Source organism: Colossoma macropomum, unplaced genomic scaffold, assembly GCF_904425465.1.
Source record: "Colossoma macropomum unplaced genomic scaffold, Colossoma_macropomum, whole genome shotgun sequence".
NCBI classification, from domain to species: Eukaryota; Metazoa; Chordata; class Actinopteri; order Characiformes; family Serrasalmidae; genus Colossoma; species Colossoma macropomum.
The window spans coordinates 16289901-16300671 of record NW_023494789.1 but is presented as its reverse complement, the minus strand read 5'-3'; the positions used below and the strand labels follow the sequence as shown (position 1 = coordinate 16300671).

The window sequence follows — 10771 nt, the reverse complement described above, 5'->3', positions numbered from 1 at the left end:
AAATGAGCCAACACTATGGCAGAGGAACAATGTTCCAGTCATGTAGCAGAGCAGAGGAAGTAGGGCAAACAAAGCACCTTTATCTGTGCCCAACGAGAAGCACGACCAGTGAAACAGGCCTGTAGCTCCGTGCTGTGGCTTACATCATTTCTGTGTGATGCTGTACTGGAAACACTGACCTCCAGCTGAAGTGAAGGGCTTTTTCAACCCACACAGCCACTGTTTTGCATTACCTTTAGTGGTTGATCTTTTGGATGGTAGATTGTAGATTCTTTGCAGAAGTTTGACTACTGTGAAAACATTTAGTCAGAGTCTAGAACAAGACTTTGTAGTAGTCAAATGGCCAAGACAAGCTAAACAAAAAGTACATTTGCTTGTCACTAAATGACATTCAGTTAAACATCTATTAGCATCACCTTCTCTTAACCCTAAATCTAACACTCACTCTAACCCTAACTTTAACCTCAACTCAGAATGTAATCCTGACCCTAATCTTTAAGGAGAATTACACTTTTTTAATTTCTGCATAATTAATATGCCAAGATACAAAAGTCAATGTGGTTTGATGTGAAATAGTGTATTGTAAAGAAACTTACTGACTCAAATCCCTAGTTGTGATGTCTGCAGCACAAATACAGCATTTGTATTTGGGGGGAGCTGGGATCTCCAATGCCAGAGATTTTTTACAAAATATAAGACTGTCAAGTGCAAACGTGCTGTTGTTTTGCATTCTCACTCTACACCGAATGCAGTAAAGGGTAGGACTCCTTTGCCCACTGTGGTATGATGTCAGTTTTATATTAATTAAGGTTAGCCAGTCAATTGTGAGGTATGCAGTGGTCGCCAATCCTTGCCCTGGAGATCTGTCTTCCTGCAGAGTCTAGTTTCAGCCACAGTCTGCCACACCTGCTCCAGCTAATTAACCCCAAATGTCATTGATTGGCTGAATCAGTTGCATTAGAGTTAGGTAAGGGGGGAGCAGCATGTTAGATGCAAGTTGGAAATAAACTGTGCAGGAAAGTAGACCTCCAGGGTCCAGGAAGGTTGGAGACTACATGGCTAGAGGATGGCTAATACAAATTGAGCACAAATATCACCTAGATGGAACTACAAAACAGGAGTTTCTAATATAGTAGCCAATGAGTGTATTAAAGGCTATACACAGCAAATTCCCAGTCGACCTACAGTCTTGAATTAACATCTACAGTACTGAATTCATTCTTACAGTGTTCACTGATGTCCAGCTGGATTATATAAACACTGTGCATGTTAATTCAACAGTGGGGAATTTGCTGTGTATACAGTACATGTTCTGTATTTACTGGTGTCAGTTCCAGTCACCTTACATTAATCATCAGAGAACAGTTAGCACATCATCACATCAAACTTCTGTTTCATACAGAACTGTTTCATATGAATAGGTATTAAATGCAAAATAAAAGTGTATCTCATTGCTGTTGATGCTTTGCATCTCTGAAGTGACAGAAGAAAGAAAAGACATACTTATGTTAAAATAATGACTTTTATTACAACTCTTTTTTTTACAGTTTTTATTGGTCAATGTTCAAACATAAACAAACAAAGAAAAACTGAATGAAATGATTTTTTGATATATATTAACGCTGTCCATCTCTCAATTTATTGTATTCCTTTAACTCATTGGCATTTTTAGTCAGTGACATGCCCAGGAAGGCCCTCTACAATAAAAATAAACACCTGCTTTAGAGTGTAGCACTAGCTTGTGTTGGATTCAGTGGTCGTGGCATGATTTAACTTCAGTCACTGTTACACTGGTTCTGTAGTGAGTCAGTGGAATGAACTCTGATTTTCCAGCCCTACTTCTGAAAATGTTAAAGTGTGTCTACAAGCCACTCTGCTGTTCTCTTATCCCCTACTCTATCTGTTTGGGGTATGGGCTAGTTGAGATGTCAGAGTTATTGGCAGGGAGACTAAGGGAGAGAGGATTATGTAGGCTGAATATTCCTCCACTGTTCCATTACTCTCTGAGGGGAGCTGCTGGTGAATTCACTTGAAAAGTGCCCCGAGGCCCAGAGGCTTTGCTGGGAAGCTGCAGCTTCTGATGCGGATAAGCAGTAATCCAATCTGCAGTCCACAGCGCTCAAGCCCAGTCAGGTGGGAACCCCGAGTGTGAGGAGATCCACAGTCAGGGAACTCTGAATATTAGAGTCGAGTAGGTGGTGGCTTTAGATGTGGAGCAGAAGAAATTTGGAGGGAGGGGAGTGTGTGAGTATACTAAGAACAGATTTTAGGGTAAGAGTGGCTGATATGGCAAAAAATATAACATCATGATACTTGACAGTTTATTCATCATACCTGATGTGTATCACAATATTTATATTTTCTGATGTTTTTGAACACAACACAGGAGGAAAATTATACAAAGTATGGCAAGTAAATGGCATAATTAGTTACTTAGGCAGTTTTTGCAGTTAATACTCCCTACTTATTGTTTATTAGCTCTCTGTAATTGAGCTAATTGGTGTTTTTATACATGCAGTTGTTCAGTGTTGAAGTACTGATATTGTACATCATACATTCAGAAAAGCATGTCACGATAATCATAGTGTTTTGTAATATTGCCCATTCCTAAAAGACGGTATGCTTTGCCTCTGCCTCAGCTGTAGTTGGGCTGTGGAAAGCCTGATGCTGCCATATGCTACATATTGATTTTCCTTCAGCTGTAACTGGTGGAACGAAATGGATTGTCTCACTAAATCAGCCTTAAACTGGTTTACCCACCCCACTGACCTTTGATACCAAAACATCAGTCCAGCACGTTTGCTGATTGCCAAGAACAGCCTGTGCTTGGATAAAATGCTACTCCGCACAGCACTGTTGTGAGGCAACTGTTGGTGCTGGTTTCCGTGGCAGCAGTCAGCATCATTTCCCCCGTGAATAGCAGTTCGGCTCCATTGCCATCACTCCCCTGTGCTTCCTTATGCTGCCTTTAGAACAGGAAATGGGATAGCATGATGTAAGATTCATTGGTAGTGCCTTACATAAACCAATTATATGCTGTTACAAGCTACTAAGGGTCAGATCACTGTAACAGCAGGAGAACAAGGAGGTCAATAATTGATTTGTTTTCATTAATAGACCCTTATACAGTGAAACTGTGTATTGCTTTGCTAGGTGGAACCTTTTGTTTGACAGCTAATTCTTTGCGGTTAGCTTAACTAGCCAAAATGACTTGCAGTTGGGGGTGGGCAATATGACGATATGTTGTTATTATCATGATAAATTCTGTCACTATATGCTTTTCTGAGCATATCACGGATAGCATCAGTACTTAATTAATTACAAAATGAGCATAATTAGGCCTGTTAAAGTGGATATAGTGCAGTGCAGTGCAGTTTGTAAAACGCTAAATAAAAAAAAATCAACATAGTTATAGGTTTATTATTACTATTATAGTATTTTTATCTGCAGCAATACAGGTTTTATTTTGTCTGTTTTAACTTTGTGTATCATGACAATGACAAGTATCGCAATATAATATTTTTGCCATATCACCCAGCCCTACCTGTAGTGATTGTTTCTGACATGCTCAGAGAATTTCTTTTGGTGGTTTCTGTCAAAGGGTGTGGGGTCAGAGAGACGGTCAGCCATGCTCTGTAATCCTACTACATTTGGGAAGTGAGACGAAATGGGTGTTCTCTCTTTATACATGGCTCAGCAGTCATTTAGTTACACACACAGTCTTCCACTGCGATGGCAATCATGGTTAGGAGGTCAACGCCCTGTTAGTTTCACTTCGCATGACTGCAGTAACTGCAGGGAAGAGTGGCAACATGTGTAGTGTCACTCGAACCCCCAGACCAGTGGGGCTGTGTTGTTAGCCCTGTAGTTGAGTGCAACCATGCGAAGCTGCTAGCAGTATAGCAAGCAAACAATGATTTCTCTCCATTGCCACTACATCACTGATACTGCATTACAAGGAGACAGGCACAGTTAGTCACTTGCAGACATACACTACAAAAATATCTTGGCAAATGAAAGGATTTTAACAGAATGGTTTGGCAAAAATTCTAATTCAGATGCAGTCAAACAGCCAAGTTTGGTGTCCAAATTTTGCTTAAGTTCAGCACTGCAGCTACAAGGTAATGTAGCTAACAAACACTAGAAGTCAGTAGTCACCCAAATCTTTTCCATAAATACATCCTCAAAATTCTCTCAACTTGCTCAGTCTGCTTCCAATGTTCATTAAGACTGTGCAGCCTTGTTTGTGTGGGTCAGAGCACAATATGACTTACTGTGAAGTATAAAAATGAACATCACAGTGTAGCTGAACATTGAAGAATGGACATTTTAGATAACAAAAGTTGTGCAAAATTATACTCCACTTTATATGTCACACAGGCATTTATGGAAATGATTTGGGTGACTATTGACTTCTAGTGTTTGTTTGCAATGCTAGCCTCATAGCTCCAGCACTAAACTAAAGACACGCTGGACACCATGTCTTGACTGATCTACATCTGGGGTAAGTAGAAAATTGTGTAAATTTGATTGTTTGCAGAAGCTTTCCTTTAAATGTAGGAAATATATCTTATATTTCTCAGTATGAGATGAGAAATGATCTTGCTACACTGGCAGATCATTTTTCTTGTTTGAAATAAATGTGAGTAGCACTGAAAGTAGACACATATTCCACTTGATTGTACAGTACATTCAGATTTTATTTTTCACAGTCTGGATTGAGTTTTCCAAATGCATTACAGTAAAAATATCCCCATAATGGCATAAAGAGTCATTAGAATCCTTTTGGCAACCTCACTCTTGGATCGGAAGTGCAATTTAACAACAGTTATAAGTACAAGAAGGACACTTATCTAATCCACATTACACATAACAACGATTAAACATTAAACACCTTCCTTCAAACACAAAGCTATTATACAATCCACTACATGACAAACATTTAATACAGGACAACAGAGCTTTAGAGTATAGTGAAACTTTATGGCAGATACTGTAAGTGTTTTAAGTGTTTTAAAGCCACTCATTGATACATTACGTACTTATTTATCAACTGTCTCTCTTCCTCTAAAGCACATGACAGAGAATGGAGCTAATAACAAACATTCTGATTTGTGCAGATTATTGCAAGTGCCTATGCAGAAAGTGTGAAGCCCACTGCTTATGGGACATTAAAAGGCAAAATGGAATGTCCCTACTAGCCGTAATTACAGTGCAATTGCCTGCAATTTCCTTTTCAGATTGCTGCTAGTAAAAACGCCCATTTTTCCCTGTCAATTGCTTTTGATCTTGTTCTGAACTTTTCTTCTATAAATAGCCAACCTGAGTAAGATGGAAGATTTCTAAGGGTCACCAGAATGGCATAACCCACTTTTAGCTTCCTTTATGAAATTTCAACACTGCTATTACAGTGAAATTATGATACATGTAGGCCTACATTCAATGGCCACTTTATTAGTAACACTTACCTTATCCTTACACTTACTGGCTACTCTCTGAGTCTTACCTACTTTATAGGTCCACTATACAGGTGTACAATTTCATACCATAGCCCATCTGTTGCTGCACAATTTGTCAGTCAACCTCTACCCCATTCGTAATTGGACAGGTTCTGATTTTTCATACATACATACATATACATATATATTGCTGCTGTCAGAACAAAACCTTGTATCTCCAAAATGTTAACTTTACAGGACAAGAAAAAAACATACTTTACTTTTAATGTAAGTCAAGGGAGCCAGACATTTTTCCGGGTCATTTTGGGCCGTTTCTTTTGGTCCATTCATCATGAGATTTGCACATAATGTAAAGGACAGCAGGCATTTTCAAATTATGAAAACTGAAAAACGACAAAAGTAGAGACACAAGGTTTTGTTCCGACAGCAACGATATACATATACACACACATAGGCACACATTTGGACATTGTTTACATTGTTTGTACCTTGGTGAACAAAAATGTACCTGCAGAGTACTGTTTTTTCCTAAAGTGTAGGTGTTTCTCATAAAGTGGCCTATGAGTATATATGCTCCAGTTATGACCCATGCCAGAGAAGGTGTTTGGAGTGCCGTATCAAACTTTGATTTACAATCATTGTCCACTTTATTAGTCTGGGGAAATATTTTTGGATACAAAACAAAAGTAACACTAAACTTGAACCTGAAAGGAATTTGACAAATACAGGGCAACAGTATGCCAGACAATGATAAACACTGTGGGTGATTGCTAAATGCATGTTATGTCAGGACATTCCCAATCCCTTCCACTGTGTGGAGCTGGAGCAAAGCAAGTCTGAGGGTATGAGGCTCCATGGATAACTTATATACACAAGACAAGCTCTCTCTCTCTTTCTGTCTCTCTCTCTGTCAGCGTGTCTCACAGAGACTCTGTGCATGTGTGATACTGTTAATGTGTGAGTGTTATGAGAGATAGAGAGAGAGAGACAGAGAGAGAGATATGCAGTGAATTTATAGGTGCTGAAGGTCTAGCTCACTGCCATGCCAATCATCACACAAAGCTCACTCACAAGCAATGCTATTTTTGGTGAATTCAACTGGATTGTGATGCTCTTGCTTGCATTAAATGTTTCTATGCATTGGAGCCAAAGGTCTTCAAATTACAGATCCTGCCCATCATCCGTTAATACTAAGATGCTGTGCACAAAAATGAAATTATTTAATATCATTATATCTTTTGACAGTTATACCTTTCTGTAACAGAACTGTAAAGTGTTCTAGCACTTTAAAATAATGACAAACCAATGTCCTACAAAAATGAAAAAAACTGACCCTGGTCATTACTCCTGAATACATCTCAGACTATGACATCATCCTCTTTTACATTTCTCTTATTGCACTTGAATACCAAATCAGCAGATAATGCTATTAAATACTACTTGAGGCAGGTTGTCTTCGTCAGAAAACGGTAATGAGAATGGATGAACTTACCCCGGTACATAAAGCAGGAATTTGTGTGCTCATAATGATACAGTCCTGGAAGGCTTGATGATAAGTTATGAACAGTCCTCTTACCTGTTATCCTTGAGTGTGAGCTTGAAACTGTGAGGGCTGCAGCTTTGTACTGCTCCTAAAGCTCAGTGCTGTGCTCACTAGCACCACCTAGGCAATTACATGAGAAAATCTGGTTGGCCCTCTTCTTGTTTAGGAGGAGCTCACAACATAAAAAAATAAATATTTTAACATTTCGTTTCTCAATCAGTTTTCTATAATGAATCAGAGGGTGAAAAACAGGTGATGGTAAAAATGTCTCTCATAGTACACAGTAGTCAGGCCTGTTAGAGTTGTGCTGTGGATTAAGACAGATGGCATTATTATGGCATTTGAGTAATGCAAATTCTGTAATCATACAGCATATAGTATACATACACATATAGTACTGTGCACAAGTCAGAGACCACCCTTTCTTTCATTTCCAGTCATAACGGTCATTAAGCACAAGTTCAGGAGATAATTCTCAATAGATTACATTTAATCTCTTCAGGAGTTTCCAAAACTAAAGTTAAAAAAAACAAAATGGGACTCCTAACAACTGTGCAAGACCTGAACTGTCACCATCAGATAAACAGCACTTAAAGCTTTCATCTTTGAGAGAGAGGAGAAAATCAAGCTCCACTCTTACTTCAGATCTGAATTAATCCACAGGAGTTTCTGTCCGTCCTTCCACTGTGAGGAGACAACTCAGCACGATGAGTCTGAAAGGATGTGTAGCTGTCAAGAAGCCATTACTGAAGAAAGAAAATCAACAAAAAAGAAGAATATTTCCAGATCAAACAAAGAAGCTGCTGATGTTCTCAGAACAATGAACTGACCACCCTGGAGTCCAGACCTCAACCTCAATGAATGTGTTTGGGATTACTTCGGGAGATACAACCAACTAAGACTGAACTTTGGGGGTGTGGAAAAATATCACTGCAGATTTCTTTGAAAAACTGAGAGCAGGTCTGCTGAAAAGAATGGAAGCTGTAATCAAAGCAAAGAGTGGGCACAGTATATGCAAAAAAAATATATATATTTAGTTGTTGGGCTTCCGTGTAATTTTATGTTAAATATATGTTTTCTGCTTTTTCCCTGACACTGAAACATGAGTAATTTGTACTTAATGGTTGTTTTGACTAGAAATTAAATCAACAAAACATGGTCTCTGACTTTCACTGTATACATATGCAGAAATAATGATTTGAAGATCAATAAATTTGTCCAGATTTGAATGAAATCTGTGCTTGAGTCACTGTTTGCCAGTACAGTTGCGAGGTTCACACGGCGAAGTGTGCACACTGATGACTTATCTTGGCCTGCTGGAGCTGTTTTTCCGCCATGCAGAGCTTTGCACAGGAAGGAAATGCGTCTGACACATCAAGCTCACATCAACTATTTTAGTTTCATCTTTGATCATCCAGCAACTTGTAAACACACAGACCAAGTCTCTATCCACCCTGTGGCATAATGAGTCAACATTAACTCCTTAAATTACAAGCCTATCATTCAGTGATGATCCTTTAATGTCTACAAACACAAAAAAGCAGCAAAAAAGCCATTTGATGCCGTTTGTTGTCTTTTAATAATATGTCTTGTGTGAATTTATTCTGATATATATAAAGAACATAGCCTGCCAGAGCCAAAAGTGTGGATTTTTATTTTGTTTGTGTCAGAAGTTACCTTTTAAAAAGCCAGCAAATGTCCAAAAGTTTGCAGACATCCCTTTTAATTGGTGAATTCAGCTACTGCACAGGTGTTCATGTGCACTATCCAGCTTGTATAAACTCCATAGAAAAGCACTGCTACAGAATGGAATGTTCAGAGTTCTACTGTGGAGCAGTAGAAGTGTGCTTTGGAGTGATGGAGCTCCTTGAGATACCTTTGGGATGAATTGGAGTTGAGTTTTTTAACCAGAACTAATCATGCAACTTTGGTAGCTGACCCACCACTGATTTCAAAGGACACACTGGATGACCAGGTGTCTACAAACTTTTGGATATATAGTGTAAGAATAGAAATATATTTCACATCTCAGTCACTTTTTTGTTACTGTGATTAAACAAAGTGTTTCTATAGAAATCTGAAAGTGTATGCAGACTTGCTCAGAAACTGTCACCGTGCATCCAATGATAAAGGCAGCATCATGCTTCTTTTATATAGTGATAGACAACACTGGACAACACTATTTTACTGTGGTCAATGTGGATATTCATATTAATTTTACAATGATTTAATCATTAAGATGTACACAAAGTCATTCAGAGTGGTTTAATTTGAAGTGCTTAGTTCTAGAACATTACAGAGTCAGAATTGTTCACAGTGGTGGTGACAGGAGCCAAATACCCAAAGTGTTTACTGCCTCTAGAAACTCCCTCACATAAAGTTATTAGGTGAAATGTTTACAAGTACGTTTCCTGATGCATGAGACATTGTTGTATGATAGTTTTGAGATAAGGTCTAAAACATATTTTTTAAATCCATTCATGATGGAGAGGTACAAAGAAGGTGCTGTAAGGCAAAATATTAATTTAGAAAACTTTTTTAGCATTTTCCCACCATTTAATCATTGTCAACAATGGACCATTCTACTGAATTTGTTCACTGCAGTCCCACAATTAAGTATTGAGACCTTAGATATTTATAAGGATTCTGTTATGACCTATTTAAACCCAAGGCATTAACAGAGATAGAAATCTTAAAAAAGGTAAGTATATACAGAATCATCATTTACAGGGTATTTTCTATTGGGAGGTGGCTGTTCCAGACCTTAACCCCTAAATTTCAACTTGTAAAAATATTACTTTTCTTTTTTTTTCAACACTATTTTTAAAACGATCTTTTTGATTTTGTGAAAGTGAATTTGAAAGGTTTGTGTTCATCCTGAGTTTAATTCTTAAATTAAAAAACTTCATTCAAAAAATGCATTGTTTTAAAGTATAAGAGTCCCAAAGTCTTAAAATCAGAGGGTAGTTTTAAGAATTGTCACTGCCGAAACAGATTTTCTGCAATTAAGTAAACCTTTTTGTGTTTAATGAAAAATAGTATGATTTTATGTGTGTACAGCTGTTCAGAGCTGTGTTTAGTAGTCATGTACTGGCTAGGAATTTAAGTTATGCTCAATTGCTCGATAGACAATGCTCTCTTCCAATCACCACTATTGTAAAGAAATATGAGCATTAAGTTTCTTTACAATAAACTATGTCACACCACTCTAAATTAGTTTTACATTTGAAAAAAGCAGTACACACACACACACACACACACACATATGTACACACTGTTTTCAGTAAGGCAGTTGAAAAAGAATTGAAAAAGGCTTTGAGTTCTAGCCTACAACTTAGAATCACAATAACTTTGAAGGTTTGGGTTAGGGTTAGTCTTCCCTACGAGCTTATAGCCTTCTCGATTACATGTAAAACACACACAGACGTGCCCCAGGGCAGAAGGTCGTTGGGTCAAGCCGCACATGTTTCAGCTCAATTGATTCCCTCCTGCTGAGCGCCACACTCCAGCAGCGTTCGCCTAGTGTCTCTCCACATCGCTGAGGATCCTCCAGTAGGGAAGTGCCACTTCATTCTGTGTCTGTTCAGAGTCGCCTTTCTTTATCTTTTGTAATGCCATCCATCTTCTCCCACTGCTTACTTACCTCTGGACTAACAGCTGGGGGCAAACCAAGGAGAATCCGTACAGCACTCATGCAGTAATAATAGACATACTTGATGCACTAGGCTATTCCTGGAGAGATGTGCATTGTCAACGTTTGTTTCTGTGA

General features: G+C 38.4%; 1 long non-coding RNA gene across 1 annotated transcript; it reads right to left on the bottom strand.

The window, feature by feature from the left end:
- Positions 1-1503: 1503 nt before the first annotated feature.
- LOC118807997 lies at positions 1504-7562 on the bottom strand. The gene is made up of 2 exons (XR_005007249.1): positions 5720-7562; positions 1504-2966 (listed from the first exon to the last, which is right to left on the bottom strand). It is a non-coding gene; the product is annotated as an uncharacterized LOC118807997 (long non-coding RNA).
- Positions 7563-10771: the final 3209 nt, after the last annotated feature.